This window comes from Pelodiscus sinensis, chromosome 5 (assembly GCF_049634645.1).
Source record: "Pelodiscus sinensis isolate JC-2024 chromosome 5, ASM4963464v1, whole genome shotgun sequence".
Taxonomy (NCBI): Eukaryota; Metazoa; Chordata; order Testudines; family Trionychidae; genus Pelodiscus; species Pelodiscus sinensis.
Window position 1 is genome coordinate 20,668,965 of NC_134715.1, and position 16,482 is coordinate 20,685,446.

Genomic DNA, 16,482 nt, shown 5'->3' on the forward strand with positions numbered 1-16,482 from the left:
CCCACCTCTGCTGTCCTGACTTCTGCCCTTCTCACTGCCCTCAGCCTTCCTGAGACCTGCCCCCCTCCAAAAGCCCTTCTCTCCCCCCCGTGCCCACTCCTCGAGTAGCCCCACTCTGATCATGTGAGCTACCCCTCCTCATCCCCTCTACTAACACCTCTCTCTACACACCTGCCCTGCCTCTCTCCTCTGGTGCTGGTCCCTCCCCTGCAGGTGTCTGCCCTTCTGCTTCATCCCCAGAATTCCCTGGCACCTGCACCTTCCCTTACCCCTGCACCCTCCTGGTGCTTCCCCCTTCCCTCACTGCTCCTGCCCTCTTTTTCCCTGATGCCCACCCCCTCACCACCCTCTGCCCCCATTTTCCTCATGCCCCTGTGCCATCACACATGCCTTGCTCCATCCCTGCCTTCCTCATGCCCACCCTTTCATTCAAGCCTTCTCCCAGCACCTCCCCTTCGCCCCTTTAGCTCCCAAAGCCCTTCCCCTCTCCTCTCTTAGCATCATCCTGTCCCCCCTCTCACTGACACTTCCCCTCCTGCCCTTTTCTTCATTGTCTCCACTTGGCCCCCTAGTATTTGTCTCTCTCCTCCACCCTGTCCCTTGGTGCTTTCTCCTTTCTTCTCCTGACCTGCCCCCCTCCCCTCAGCACAAGCCCCTTCCTCTCTGACCCTTTCCCCCTATTTTTCCCTCCTCCTCCAGCAGCCACCAGCTGGTCTGTAACAGAGTTCTAGGGTCGCCCTGACTGTCACCCTTCTGGTGCTCCCCCTACTCTGTCTTTCTTAGGTTTCTCAGACCCCTTTTGGGCCACAAAACCCCACCCTGCAGTCTCTGGTTCCCAAAGTTCCGGCAGTCTCCCCATCACTTGGTGCCTGCACCGGGTCTGACTCTGTGTCAATTTTTTGGGTCCTCTGTCTGGTAGAAAAATAATCCAGAAAATATCCGACATGTGCAATGTCTGGTATTTCCTGGTTTTCTGGCTGGGCGCCAGACTGAAGCCTGGTGCCGGCAAGGGGAATGACTGGAAGGTGGGGTGCGATCGGCACTGTGAGCCTCTACTTGAGTCTGATATCTTGGGGAGGAGGAGAAGCCCTGTCCCTGAGCATGTTGTGGAGCTGCAGCTGGGTTACCAGGTAGACCACCTCCAAAAAAACCGGACACACTTGATCATGGACAGGGTGGAGGGACTGAATGGGGGCGGTGGCTGGCCAGGAGGAAGGGAGGGTGGGAAGCAGAGCTGGGAGGGAGGTCAGAGGCGACAGGGCTGGCCGGGAGGAAGGGGGAGCTGGGAGGAAGAAGGTGCAGGAAGCAGAGCTGAGGGTGGGGTTCGAGGAACGCAGGGTTGGCTGGGAGGAAGAGGGGGGCTGGGAGGAAGAGGGGATGGGAAGAAGCTCTGGGGGACGGGGGCCAGCCACGCTGCTCCCAACCCCAGGGCCCCCTGACCCCGGGCCAGCCGTGCTGCCCCCTCCCCAGGCTCCCCCTCCTCAGGCCGGGCCGGGCCACTGCCTCCAATCCCGGGCCCCCCCTCCCTGGGCCAGCTGCATTGTCCCACTTATTCCTCTATTAGTTCTTGCAGGTGCCTATGACAAGGCCAGCTTCTGTAAACTCCTGGCTGTTAGCTAGTGCTTAACTGACTTTGTATCTAAAAGCTAGCCAGTTCATTGTTCAGGAATAATTCTGAATCTCTCTCAGTGCAGCAATCAGATTTATAATGCCATCACTCTCTGCTTCACAGCTATTTCTTTTATTGATGACTTGCAAAAGTCAGCCTTCTTGTACCATCGGAGCAAGGCCACTTTCAAGTGAAGCTGTTCCGTCATCATATCCATTCAATTGGGCCATCCAGGTCAAAGCCAGATTTCAGTATGTGATCTGCCTCTTCCCAATTCACCCCAAACAAGTCTTCCCTACCGCCAGGGTAGTAAGTAAGGAGAGGCAATGACAAATATGATCAGAGTTGTTGTCTTGTGAAAGTTAGGGGGAAATGGAAGCTTCTTGTCAAAAAGAAGGCTGGAGAAACCGGTGTTGTGCCCTAGGGAAGCTATTAGAATGAATCAGCTCTCATTCCACGCCATGTGGACAGGATCACTGACAAACATCACAATGACATTTCTCTTTGTCCCTCATGAGATGAAGTCACCTTTATTCTGAGTCCCAGGGAACTTGCAGGTTTGGCATCATGGCCTGAAGTGACAATGCATCACAGAAGTACCATATTGATACTCACTGTAATTTCAGAGATGCTCCAAAAGACATGTCAGTTGCTTACATAGTATATTTAGAAGAGTATCTTATCCGGTCTTGGTGACTGCTTATGCCTATCTTTTTAATTCATCATCTGTTCCATTGTATTATCAGTTGTAAACATCCCAGTAAAGTAGACATTAAGCTCCTTTAAAATTACTATGTCCTCCATCAGGAGGGTATCGTCATGATTGTTCAAGGGATCTTTTTCTTTTATCACCAGGGCTACAAGCCTTGGCAACAGGGAAAAATGGAACATCTATTTATAGAAGCAGCGAATGAGGAGTGCAAAGACCTAAAGAAGGACCAATTAGCAACTATTCTGTCTTGTTAGCATTCAGTTTGGAATGGAATAGAAAAAGGAAACTCTAAGGATCATGTCATACTGGGAACAACGAACCCAATTTGATACTGCCTAAGGGAAGCACATAATTACAAGACAGTATGGGTTCCAGAATGGAATCCTGTAGAGCCCCAGAAATAACAAATGGTACGTTGAAGATAAAGGGACTTAACTGCAACAAGCTGGCTTCACTGAAAGGAATAGAATTCATGCCATGCTAGATAATCCAGAAGGGATCATTAATCTCTTCTGCAAAAACTGATGGCCATTCATATAAAAAGGCAGACAAATCCTAAAATAGTAGGAGATTAACATGGGCTTGTTCAACAGATATGTGGAGGTAACGCTGTGGGATACTGCTATCAGGCAGTATGGGGTGGGTAACAATTGAAAAAATGAGATTGAAAATATATAATACATATTGCTGATTAGGAGATGTTCTTGTATCTGATAAGCAGCTATAGTCTGGATGATAAGAGTGGCGAGGAGAAAGAGAAGGAAGATGTGCTGTACAGCAAGTCCCTAAAACCAGTCATAGCAGCATAAATTCAAGGAAATACTGATAATTTCAAGACAAAGAAAAGGAACTGGGAAGAGAGTTATCTACTCTTTCCAATATTCTTTCCATTTGCAATAAATAGAGTCCAGCTTTGTGTTATTTTTATGTGTATACCTATCTCTGCCATAATCATAAAGCCTATCTGACTAACACACACACACACACACACACACACACACACACTTTTTATCTAACCTCTACCTGAGTTAACCCAGATCAATAAGTACTGTTACTTTCTCCATGCTGGAGATGGACCAACAGAGGTGGGTAAGATTGTTTCATGCTAATACAAAACTTCCTTTGTGACATTGTCTGATATATTGCCCGGTTTCCTCAAAAGATGTCACTAGCTCTTGGGTTCCTCTAGTGAGAGAGTAAGAATGGCATTTCTCTCTGCCTGGAGTTTCAGAGAATGGTCTAAGAACTATAACATGTTTTCTCCTGGAACTCCCTGCCAAATTTTCTCTCAAAATCAAACAATCTGGAGAAATATCATTTGGTTTTGATAGATTTAAAATGCATCTTGTGACATTTCTCAGCCTCCAATGGACATTTTCTGAGTCTGTGAGATCTCATGTAGATAGCTATTAGAGTGCTATCATCTGAAGTCTTTTGGGGTAGTTTTCATCCTGGACTCCCTATTCAAAGTATCCCCTTCCCCTCCCTCCATGGCGGCTCAGCTGAGCGCTGTGTGCTCAGCCAGGTGCCACGGTGGGAGGGAAAGGGGGGACGGGGCGGTGACGTACACAGCCCCGCCCCCAGCCGTGTACATCAGCGCCCCACCCCCTTCTCTTCCACTGTGGTGGCCCACTTCATGGGGGAAGGGGGGAGACCGGCCAGGAAGGGAGCAGCGCTGGCTGGGAAGCGAGGGGACTGGAAACAGCTAACGAGGGGGGGAGGGCAATGCGGCTGGCCAGAGGAGATGGGAGGAGGGGACCACTGGCCGGGAGTGGGTGGGGGGAATCAGAGTTGGTGGGAGTGGGGAGAAGTGCAGCGGCGCTGGCCAGGAAGATCAGGAAGAGGAATGGGCCGGTGGGAAGCAGAGCTGGGGGTGTGTGCAGGGGGACTGGCTGGGGAAGATCAGGAGGGGAAGTGGGGGAGAACTGTCCAGCCAGGAAGGGGTGAGTGAGCAAATTGGCCGGCGGGGAGCGGGACTGACCTGGGCACTTGCTGCCTGCCCTGCGCAGGGTCCCGGTGACGCACAAGTGAGGAGAAGGCTTCCCCTCCTCCTCACACTCAACCGACTGAGGGTTCCCAGTGGCAATCGTGGCCCCGCCTCCCAGCTGGGACTCCCAGCCACTCCCCCTACCCACGCCAGGCTTCCGTCTGGTGCGCAGCCAGAAAAATCAGAAAATACAGGACACTGAACATTTTTTTTTACCAGACACAGTGTGTAAATACTGGACTGTCCAGTACAATGCTGGACACCTGGCAATCCTACCTGCCTCTCCTCCACCACAGAAGCCCAGCTGAGTGGGCAACACTCAGCTGAGCCACCACGGAGGGAGGGAAAGGGGGCAGGGTGGTGATGTACATGGCCAGGGGCAGGGCTGTGTACGTCACCACTCCCCATTCACCTCCTGCTGTGGTGCTCAGCTGAGTGCTGCGCCCCTCAGCTGGGCTGCCGCGGGGGAGCCACCAGCGCAAGGGGCCATTTGGGCTCTCCCACAATGGGAGGGGACAGGGGGCGGGGCAGTGATGTACATGGTCCCGCCTCCTGGCCGTGTACATCACCGCCCTTCCCCTCCCCCCCTCACGGCAGCCCAGCTGAGCAGACAGCACTCAGCTGAGCACCACGGTGAGAGGGGAAGGGAAAGGGGAAGGGGTCAGGGAGAGACAGAGGGGAGGGAGAGGCAGGAGGAGGGGGAGAAGAGAAAGAGACAGAGAGAGAGGCAGGAGGCGGAGGAGAGCTGAGACAGAGAGGGGAAGGCAGTAGGAAGAGAGAGAGAGAGAGACGGTGTGAGAGACCGGAGGCTCAGGAGAGAAGACCAAGGTGGAAGAGAGACCTGAAAATCCCATCGTATGATGGGCTAATTGGCTAGTTCTGAAATAATGGTGCTGTATGGACATACTCTTTGAAGTCAATGCAATGTTTCTGGTGACTTCAGTGGAAGGACGAGCAGGCCCTCAGTTTGATGATTGTTTCCAGCTTGAAAGGATTTTGCTGTTCTCATCTTGACCTGTGAAAGCCAGCTTATGTTTGGGTTTTTTTGTTTGTTTGTTTGTTAGGGTTTTTTGGGGGGAGGAGGGAGTTTGCAGTTGCTAACCATATTTATGAATGTATGAAGTCACAGAAAGTAGGGGCAGCATTCAATGGATCAATTATGTAGAACTTTCGTCAGTTTTGTGAGATATATGCCCCCCTACTGAGCAAATTAGTTCCCAGGCTTGTAACCAAATTGTAGCAGTGAATAGAAAGAGCTCATTATAAAGTCTGAAAGGTTACCAGAACATCTTAGTCTAGATCTGTTCTTATTCATTCCATCAAATATCTCAATTTCTATGTCTAGTTTATGAAAAAGAAAATGAAAAGAAACGACTGAAAACATTTTGAAATAAGTAATGATCAGAAAATTTGCTGTATCTCTAGGTAAACATTCTTACTGGCCATTAGTGCGTTAATGAGCACAGAACACTTCAGTGAATTATTCAGTGATGTAATTGCTCAGAAAGAACAGATCCTAGAAGGAGACCCTGCAGTTTAAACTTATTTTAAAACTTTGACTTCCAAAAGCTAGGGGTAGTAAATTGTCATTTCTCTGGCTATTTATATCACCCAATCCCAGATATAAATAGGGAATACAGGAAGGTGAATTTAAATTATATCTGGACAGATCACATTTGGATGCATGGTCAAGAGGAGAAGACGCTAGGTAAACAGGTCATGGAATTTTGTAGATGAATGCGTTAGTTCAATTGTTCAATTTTTATTTTAGCTTGTGATTATGGAAAACCAATGTTTAGTCTAACAAGATAGGCGAGTGTGTCATATTTCCCTGATTCCTGATTAGACTCCTAATATGTCAATTGATTTAAACTAGTATAGCTGAAAAAGGAACAAAATGACATGCCTTGAGGATTAAGCATTGGCCAAAAAGAATATGTTGGTGACTTGAGAAAAATAGATTATAAATTAGTCAATCCTCAGGAAGCATGCAGGTTTTCGCTATGTGCAAAGGGTCTTATTTATCAGAAGAAAAGATTCCATCTTGATTCTGATTCACACCTTGATTCTGGCACCTTTTTGCCTTTTTAGGGTCACATGATAAATTGGCACCCTGGGTTTGGCTCAAAGCAGAATTCACTATCAACATATTTCATCAGTTTTGCATGAAAAGTGCCCAGCACTTCATTCCCATGGCTTCTGTGGGAAGAAGATGATCCTCAGCACTCAACTTCAAGGAGGGATAGATATGATGATTGACCAACAATGAAAGCCAGATTCTTACCCACTTCCTTAGCTCTTTCTCTGGTAATAATAAGCAGTTGCAACAGCAGAAGTTTTAATCAGCTAGGCATTCCTCCAGTGTGGGAAAATCTGCAGGTGGTATTTGATGGACTTTATGCCACATACTTTCTGGGCCATAGGGGAAGAGAAGGTAGTGGGAGGAACTAGAGTACCTCATATGTGAACTAGAGTACCTTGTATTAAATGAGGAGATTGATATAATAGGCATCACTGAAACCTGGTGGAATGAGGAAAATCTGTGGGACACAATAATACCGGATATAAAATATATAGAAAGGATAGAGCAGGCCGGGTGGGTGGCGGGGTGGCACTGTATGTGAAAGATAATGTAGAATCAAATGAAATAAAAATATTAAGTGAATCAACATGTTCCATAGAATCGCTATGGATAGTAATTCCATGCTCCAATAATAAGAAATTAGCAGTAGGGGTATATTACTGACCACCTTGTGAAAGGAAGGTATTGAGGCCTACCCAGAATATGTCAAATGAGCACCAGTTTAATTATAAGTGTAAAGGAAAGGCAGCACTCTCAGATATAGGAGATAAAAATAAAAACAAAATTTGATTGGTTGACCAACAATAACCCCGCTTTTAGGGAAGTAACTAACTCAGACAGCAGTATGCAACAAAGTGCTGATTACCCCAAATGGAGCAGACGAAAGTTTTTTGTAAGGGCAGAATGAGACAACAAAAATCTAATGTCAGCAATTGACAGGCGAGTGGAGGAGTACCAAAATACCGAAACAGGGTATATAAGGTTGGCTGAAACAGACCAAGAGCGGACGGGTTGCGAATCCAAAAAGCCAGGTCTGATCAACCAGGGCTCCCTCCCCGGCGCTGAATCTCGCTGCCGTACAAAAGCTCCGAAAGGGGAACAAATAAGCTCCGAAAGGGGAACGAATACTGGTCGTAAGTTGCAACAAAAAATCCAAAGAAAAGAAAAACATAAAGAAAAGAATATCTCCTGAATCTAAGCAATGCTTCTATCTTTCTTAACGTGAGTATTATATAATTGTTAACTCCATAAATTGTTTAAAGGTAAATCAGGAGGGTATATCTGTAGGAGAAGTTATTTCTTGTTTTTTTTAACTGTACTGTTTTTCTATTTTTTCTTTGTATATTATATTGTCTTAAAAGAATCAAAAATAATGAATTGATTTAAATGGAAAATTGATTATAAAGTAAATAGAAAAAAAATAATCTTTGTTTGACCCTAATAAGAAGTATTCCTCTCTCTGTGGTTTCAAATCCTTAAAGAACCAAACCCGGTTACCGAAACACCTGACCAGGACAGCGATACTGACATTGAAATGCTGAGGGAGATTAGAGAGGCTACCAAAATAAAGAAATCTATAATAATGGGGGATTTTAATTACCCATATTGACTGGATACATGTCACCTCAGGAAGAGAAGCGGAGATAAAATTTCTCAATGGCTTAAATGACTGCTTCTTGGAGCAGCTAGTGCAGGAACCCACAAGGGGAGAGGCAATTCTCCATTTAGTCCTGAGTGGAGTGCAGGATCAGGTCCAGGATATGACTGTTATCGGACCGCTTGGGAATAGTGACCATAATATAATAACATTCAACATTCCTGTGGTGGGAAGAACACCTCAGCAGTCCAGCACCCTGGCATTTAATTTCAAAAAGGGGAATTACACAAAAATGAGGAGGTTAGTTAAACAGAAATTAAAAGGCACAGTGACTAGAGCCAAATCCCTGAAAGGTGCATGGAAACTTTTTAAAGACACCATAATAGAGGCCCAACTTAAATATATGCCCCAAATTAAAAAACATAGCAAGAGACCTAAAAAAGAGTCACCGTGGCTTAACCACCATGTAAAAGAAGCAGTGAGGGACAAAAAGGTATCTTTAAGAAGTGGAAGTCCAATCCTAGTGAGATAAATAGAAAGGAACATAAACACTATCAAATCAAGTGTAAAAATGTAATAAGAAAAGCAAAAAAAGATTTTGAGGAACAGCTAGCCAAAAACTCAAAAAGAAATAACAAAATGTTTTTTAAGTACATTAGAAGCAGGAAGCCTGCTAAAAAACCTGTGGGTCACCTAGATGATCGAGATATAAAAGGAGCAATCAAGGACGATAAAGCCATTGCGGAGAAACTAAATGATTTCTTTGCTTCAGTCTTCACGGCTGAGGACGTTGGGGAGATTCCTGAATCTGCACCGTCCTTTGTGGGTGATGAATCTGAGGAACTGTCCCGAATTGAAGTGTCATTAGAGGAGGTTTTGGAACAAATAGAAAAACTTAATGTTAACAAATCTCAGGGACCGGATGGCATTCATCCAAGGGTTCTAAAAGAACTAAAATGGGAAATTGCTGAGCTATTATCTATGGTTTGTAACCTATCCTTTAAATTAGCTTCCGTACCTAATGACTGGAAGGTAGCCAACGTGACACCAATATTTAAAAAGGGCTCTAGAGGCGATCCTGGCAATTACAGACCGGCAAGTCTAACTTCAGTACTGGGCAAATTAGTCGAAACAATAGTAAAGAATAAAATTGTGAAGCATATAGAAGAACATAATTTATTGGACAAAAGTCAACGTGGTTTCTGTAAAGGGAAATCCTGTCTTACTAATCTATTATTGTTCTTTGAAGGGGTTAACAAACATGCGGACAAGGGGGATCCAGTAGATATAGTATACTTGGATTTTCAGAAAACCTTTGACAAGGTCCCTCACCAAAGGCTCTTGTGTAAATTATATTGCCATGGGATAAGAGGGAAGGTCCTTTCTTGGATTGAGAACTGGTTAAAAGACAGGAAACAAAGGGTAGGAATAAATGGTAAATTTTCAGATTGGAGAGGGGTAACTAGTGGTGTACCCTAAGGGTCAGTCCTGGGACCAATCCTTTTCAACCTATTCATAAATGATCTGGAGAAAGGGGTAAGCAGTGAGGTAGTAAAGTTTGCAGATGATACCAAACTGTTTAGGATAGTCAAGACAGAAGCTGACTGTGAGGGACTCCAAGAAGATCTCACCAAACTGAGTGATTGGACAACCAAATGGGCAAATGAAATTTAATGTGGTTAAGTGTAAAGTAATGCACATCGGGAAAAATAACCCCAACTATACGTACAGTATTATGGGGGCTAATTTGGCTTTGACAAATCAGGAAAGAGATCTTGGAGTTATCGTGGACAGTTCTCTGAAAACTTCCACAAAGTGTGCAGCGGTGGTCAAAAAGGCAAATAGAAAGCTAGGAATTATTAAGAAAGGGATAGAAAATAAGGCCCAGAATATCTTACTGCCCCTGTATAAAACTATGGTACGCCCACATCTTGAATACTGTGTACAGATGTGGCCTCCTCACCTCAAAAAAGATATTTTGGCCTTGGAAAGGGTTCAGAAAAGGGCAACTAAAATGATTAGGGTTTTGGAACGGGCCCCATATGAGGAGAGGTTAAAGCAACTGGGACTTTTCAGTTTAGAAAAGAGGAGGCTGAGGGGGGATATAATAGAGGTCTATAAAATCATGAGTGGTGTGGAGAGAGCAGATAAAGAAAAGTTATTTATTAGTTCCCTAAATAGAAGAACTAGAGGACACAAAATGAAATTAATGGGTAGCAGGTTTAAAACGAATAAAAGAAAGTTCTTCTTCACACAGCATGTAGTCAACCTGTGGAACTCCTTGCCAGAGGAGGCTGTGAAGGCTAAGATTATAATAGAGTTTAAAGAGAAGCTAGATAATTTCATGGAGGTTAGGTCCATAAAAGGCTATTAGCCAGGGGATAAATTGTGTCCTTGGCCTCTGTTTGTCAGAGGGTGGAGAGGGATGGCAGGCGACAAATCGCTTGATCATTGTCTTCGGTCCCCCCTCTCTGGGGAACCTGGTGCTGGCCACTGTCAGTAGACAGGATACTAGGCTAGATGGACCTTTGGTCTGACCCAGTACGGCCGTTCTTATGTTCTTATGAGTTTTCTGGCAGTAGAACAACCACTGGCATTTGGTTGTAGAAGAGCCCCTTGGTGATCATTGTGTATGGTTACCTGTCGGACACAGCCCCTCCCCTCCTTCTCTTCACTGGTGTCTAGCTGACCAGACACCTCTGCTTTTCCCTTCTCCCTGACCTTGGCTTTCTTAGTTATAATTTGTTAAGCTTTTTATCGTGCCTTTAGTACGTTCTTAGTACAATGCAAGGCCATGAGGCCCCATTTTGTTTAGAAACCATATTGCTTATGAATATGTATTGTGGCAGGGAGTTGCCCTGTACTGGCCCATTAAGGGGCTGAGACCTGGAGTCAGGAGGAAGCCCAGCTGAGGCAGCTAAGGAGGGCCCAGCTGGAGGACATATAGCTCCTGGGAGGAGTAGAGAGACCTGCCTGCAATGAGAGAGGCTTTGGCCTAGCAAACCTAGGCTACCCAGCCTGAGGCCTGCAAGGAAGCAGTCATGGAGGACGGGGCTCGCATAGAGGCAGCCCTAAAAGGCTGGGCAGCAAGGCAGCAGCTGCGGTTCTCTAGGAGGCAGCTGCAGTAGGCTGGGGGAGTTTGACCCAGGGAAGCCCCAGGCCATAAGTCCACAAGGCAAGGTTGTAGGAGGCAACCAGACAGGCAGAGTGGGAGAAGAATTGGGGTTCTTAGGGAGTAGAGAGGATGCTGGAGGAGGAGCTGAGGAAGAACAATGACTCCACACCGGAAGGGGGTGTGGACCAAGACCAGAGTAGTCACTGCAGGAGGGCAGTGCCCTGAAGAGAACACCTCACTCAAAAGGGGTGCATCGGCATCGGAGCAGCCAGTTACTTCCCCAAAAGTCATCCTGAAGAAAGAGCCATGCAGAAAGTGAGTCGAACCCACTACAGTATGTAACCTGTGAAATGTGTGTGAGATATGAATGAGAAATACCCAACCAAAAAGGCAGTTTAGGATCTGTGACCTTTTAAAGCAGACAAAGACTGTGAAAGCAGATAAATTCACTGAGAAGCAGACAGAAAAAAATCTCTCTCTTGGACAAAATGTAACATCACAGCAGAAACCTGGAACCGGTTCAGGGGGATCTCCCAAGGAACATCATGGTTGAGTCTCCGGGAAGCTGACACCTGGCCAGCACTCCAGCCACCAGCGAAATCAAAAGTAATCTACACTGCATTTGCAGCCTGTCTCCAAAGTGTGTGTGTGTGTGTGTGTGTGTGTGATTTTACTCTTAAGAATCTGTCCCAATAAACAACCCCAAAAGTAATACTGATCCAGTCCACCCTTTGTTCCTCAGCATGTCTAAGGAAGTGTAATAGAGATAGTTGCAAGGCTTAATTTTTGTGAAGATTTCAACCACGTATTGGTAGCCTTGTGGATCGGGAGATAGACTTGTGTGGGTATTTTTTAATAGGTGGTAAAAGGGGCACAGAGGTATTTTTTAATAGGTGGTAAAAGGGGCACAGAGGTATCTTAAAACAGATCTGGTGCAATTTACAATATCGTTCCAAAAAGACAAGATATGGTCTTTGAAGTATGTTGGAGGTCCTGTTCCCAGCATCTTAAACCCACAGTCCATGATATTATAAAAACAATCAAATGTGTTGATACCTCCAACAGCAACTTAAATATTTTTTTAGGGACCATGACCAAGCAGCATGGATTAGCACCTCCAGCTCTTTCAGAGAATGAACCCCACCATTCTCCAAAGCCACACACACAAACTCCCCACATTTTACATGTAAAATAATCTTATAGAGCTTATAGCCCTTGTGAGAAAAATCTGTTTTTTAAATCATATGTCACACTTTCATATTTAGTTCAGGTTTAGTCATGCAATTTCACTTCAGAAAAGTTTAATATCAAATATTATCCTTCTACTTATTTTCTTTCTTCAGAAGAGAATGATTTCAAGGACCCTGAATTTTAATAATTGTATCATGAGTTGGGAGTTTTAGTATTATACATTTTTCCTTATCTGTATTCACAAAATGTTTTCATTGTTGGTGAGTTCTAGGTTTCACATGGTGCAGGGATGTATTTCTTTTTTTTGTTTAGCAAATTGCTTATAGGTCTTCAACCAAACACAAAGCAGGCAGAAGAAAAAGAAGGTGGTTTAGTGCATTTCACATTTATAAGAAAGGCTTGTAGGCCAGCTCAGAGTAGCAGTTTAAATATCTCTCTCTCTCTCACACACACACACACACACACACACACACACACTCATTGTCTCTCTCAGATTGGGGCTTTCGTTGTAAGCTGCATGGCAAATCGGACAGAAGCTTATCAGAGTTTTACCAACTGTTTAGTCATATGAAGTGAATATGAGCAAGAGCTGTGGCAGAAGATAAACTATTCATACTATTGTCTTCTGGTACTATATTGACATTCATTTTAGACTGTCACAGTCAATTTTTGCACTGTAAATCATGCCAGTGGCTTTTCAAGAAGTCATGTGCATAGCAGGGCTATATTTGTTATCTTAGTTTTGTTTGTTGAAAGGTTGTCACAACCCACTGAATGGCCATTAGGTCAAAGTGTTTCGGTTCTTGAGTTAGTCCAACCAGAAAACCCTCTGCAAATTATATATCTGCAATAGAGATTTTTTTTTTTAAACCTCAGATATCTAGGCCCATCTAGAAATAATTTAAGTTGCATTTTGCAAAATATTGCCCATCCCTTCCCTCTTATGTAATTACAGAGACACACCTGAAGGAATTTTTCAGCCTGTAATATCTCAAGGGTAATAAAACTAAAATTGGGCCACAGATAAGACTGTAAACTTTGCTTTATCCTGTTAGTATGGTCTTGTTGTTAAGAGACTTCATGGAGACTCAAACGAACTCATTTCAGTTAGTGGATCTCCCAAAGATCCTGTGTGACATGAGGTAAATAAGACCATAAGAATGGTGATAATGGATCAGACCAATGGTCTGTGTAGCTCACGGTCTTCTAACAGTGGCCACTGCCTGATGCTTCTAAGTGAATAAACAGAACACAGAGAATCAATGCATTCTCTGTCATCCAAACCCACTATCTGGCAGAGGCCTAGGGACACTCAAAGCATGAGGTAACATCCTGACAATCTTGGCTAATAATCATTGAAGGGCCCGATCCCCCATGACTTACTAATTCTTTTCGGAACTCTGTTACAGTTTTGACTTTCAACATATTCTGGCAACAAGGTCCATAAGTTGACTATGTGTTTTAGGAATCTAGGGGTCAGACTGGACAGCTTAATATGAGTCTACTGTGTGACACTTGCAAAAAAGGCAAATATCATTCTGGGATGTATTAGCAGGAGTTTTGTAAGCAAGATATAAGAAGTAATTCTTCCAGTCTACTCATTAGGCCTCAATTTTAGTACCATGTCCAGTTCTGGGTGCCACATTTCAGGAAAGATATGGTCAGATTGCAGAAGGTCCATAGAAGAGCAGCAAACATTATTAAAGGTCTAGAAAACATGACCTATGAGGGAAGATTGAAAGAGGTGGGGTTGTTTAGTCTAAAAGAGAAGGGGGAGAGGGAGCATGACAACAGCTTTTGAGTATCTAAAAGATTGTTACGACAATGGAGAGAAAGTATTCTCCTTAACCTCTGAGGATATGACAAGAAGCAATGGGCTTAAATTGCAGCAAGGGGGTATGACTACACTGCAGAGTTTTTTTTGTTTGTTTGTTTTTTTGAAAAACAGCTATTTTTCCAAAAAAAAATCCCTTACGTCCACACTGCAATCACATTCTTTCAAAAAAAATTGAAAACAGAGGGATTTTTCCAACATTGGTAAACCTTTTTCTGAGGAAGAACCCTTTTTCTGAAGGAGCTCTTTCAGAAAAAGCCATGTGTGGATGGGGAAGAGGGAGTTTTCAAAAGAGGAGGCAAGAGGAAAAAGCACAGGTGCCCTGGTAGCCACTCCATCCATAGTAATAATAATTGAAGCTTAAATGTGAGAATCTATTCAGTGTGGACGCTATCTTTCGAAAAAGCAGATCACTTTTTCAATGCTCTTTTGCTGTGTAGATGCTCTTGTAGTTCTTCAGAAGGGCGGCTGGGATTTATTCCTAAGGTGTCCTCACAGGTCTCTCTCTCCAATGATGATGATAACCAGAAGGCTGCTTATGTGTGTGCTCAGTGATGTGTGCTGTGTAGACTTGTGCACTTAGTCTTCACAGCAGACCCCAAGAAAGCCCCCAAAGACCACAAACCAGATAAGGATTGAAGGTGCCAGGCCAGATTTATTGTAAAGTGCACTACAGTAAGAGTTGTCAGTAGTCTCTACTGAACCACTATGCATACATATGTACTTGCCACAATGGAATGACTTAGTCAAGTGGGAAATTTCCACTTTCCTCCAAAGACTGTCTCCCCAAGACACCACCTTATATACAGGTACAACAAATCACACCTCACTGTTGATGTATCAGGTTGCCACCTTCTGACACTGTCAGGTAACCACCCTCTGACCCTACTTAGAACCACCCATCACCCTGTACCTCATGGTTTGATTAGATCATCTCTTTCCATCATGCTGTCATTTTAGACCCTTTCCTGAACCTAAGTCTGTATCTGTGAGGAGTGGGTACCAAGGTCTTTTTTTAATTAGCTAGTGATATCATGTGCTTTCCACTTATGACCAGTACCAATTATTGTTCTGCACCTGGGCCAATTACCAATTAGTGTCCAATTTAAATGTCCGCCAGTGATATGAACGGAATAAAAAAGACTGTCTAAGGGTATTTCTACACTACAGTGCTAATTCGAACTAACTTAGTTAATTAGTGAATTCGAACTAAGCTAATTCGAACTAACACATCTAGAACTACAAACTAGTTCAAATTAGCGTTTTGCTAATTCGAACTAACGCGTCCACATTAAGTGGACCCTGAAGCGGGGTTAAGGATGGCCGGAAGCAGTGCCGGCAGGGCATCAGAGGAGGACGTAGAGCGTGGAGATGCTGCCTCAGGCTAGCCGAGGGCTGTGCTTAAAGGGTCCCGACCCCCACCCCGGACAGTTCTCAGGGGTGTCCCGCTTGCAAAGCAGTCCTGGCTTGAAGTGCCCTGAGTGCCCACACTGGGCACATCACAGCACTCGGCCATCAGACCGGCTGCACTTGCCGCAGGCTGCCATCTGGGGAGAGGGGACAATTGGGGGGCTGCAGGAGAACTTCCACCCCAGAAGCCCGCAGAGCCAGCCCAGTACTCCCCATCGGGGGCTCGTGCCCATTCCTCCCTCACTTCCTTCCACTTACCCTTCCCTAGCCCCTCTTCTTGATGTACAAAATAAAGATAATGTGTCTTACAAAATGGAATCTGTCTTTATTGAACAAAACTGGGGGAGACTGGGAAAAGGAGGTGGGAGAGGGGAAGAGAGAGGCTGGGAGAGGGGAGGGTAACTAAAATGATCAGGGGTTGGGAACAGGTCCCATATGAAGAGAGGCTAAAGAGACTGGGACTTTTCAGTTTAGAAAAGAGGAGACGGAGGGGGGACAGGATAGAGGTCTCTAAAAGCAGGAGTTGGGTGGAGACGGTGCATACAGAAAAGTTCATTAGTTCCCATAAAGAAGGACTTTATGGCTTGGTGGCTTGGTCACTGTCTTCGGTCCATCCCCTCCAGGGTCCCTAGGGTTGGCCGCTGTCGGCAGACAGGCTACTGGGCTAGATGGACCTTTGGTCTGACCCAGGACGGCCATTGTAAGCTCAGGGCTTAGGGTTGGGGGTCTCAGTGGACCCCCTTGATTCTCTTGCACACCTGCTCCTGGGTGGCCAGGCTGGCAGCTCTCCTGCCCAAGCCGGCCACTTTCCTGTGCCTAGTGCGGAGATCGTGGACAAGGTCCACGAAGTCCACACTAGCCCAGGCGGGTGCCCGCCTCTTGCGGTCCCGGGCAAGCTCCCGGAAGCCGCCAGCCTGGTCCCGGGAAGAGGGGGAGAGCTGGGG

At 45.3% G+C, this 16,482-nt stretch overlaps 1 long non-coding RNA gene across 3 annotated transcripts in view; it reads left to right on the forward strand.

Annotated features, from left to right (window-relative positions):
- Positions 1–7,223: 7,223 nt before the first annotated feature.
- Positions 7,224–16,482, forward strand: part of LOC142829538 (uncharacterized) — a 115,417-nt gene continuing 106,158 nt past the window's right edge. For all 3 annotated transcript variants that reach the window (XR_012904032.1, XR_012904033.1, XR_012904031.1), the window contains exon 1: positions 7,224–7,612. This is a non-coding gene — a long non-coding RNA (uncharacterized LOC142829538). The remainder of the gene's footprint in view (positions 7,613–16,482) is intronic.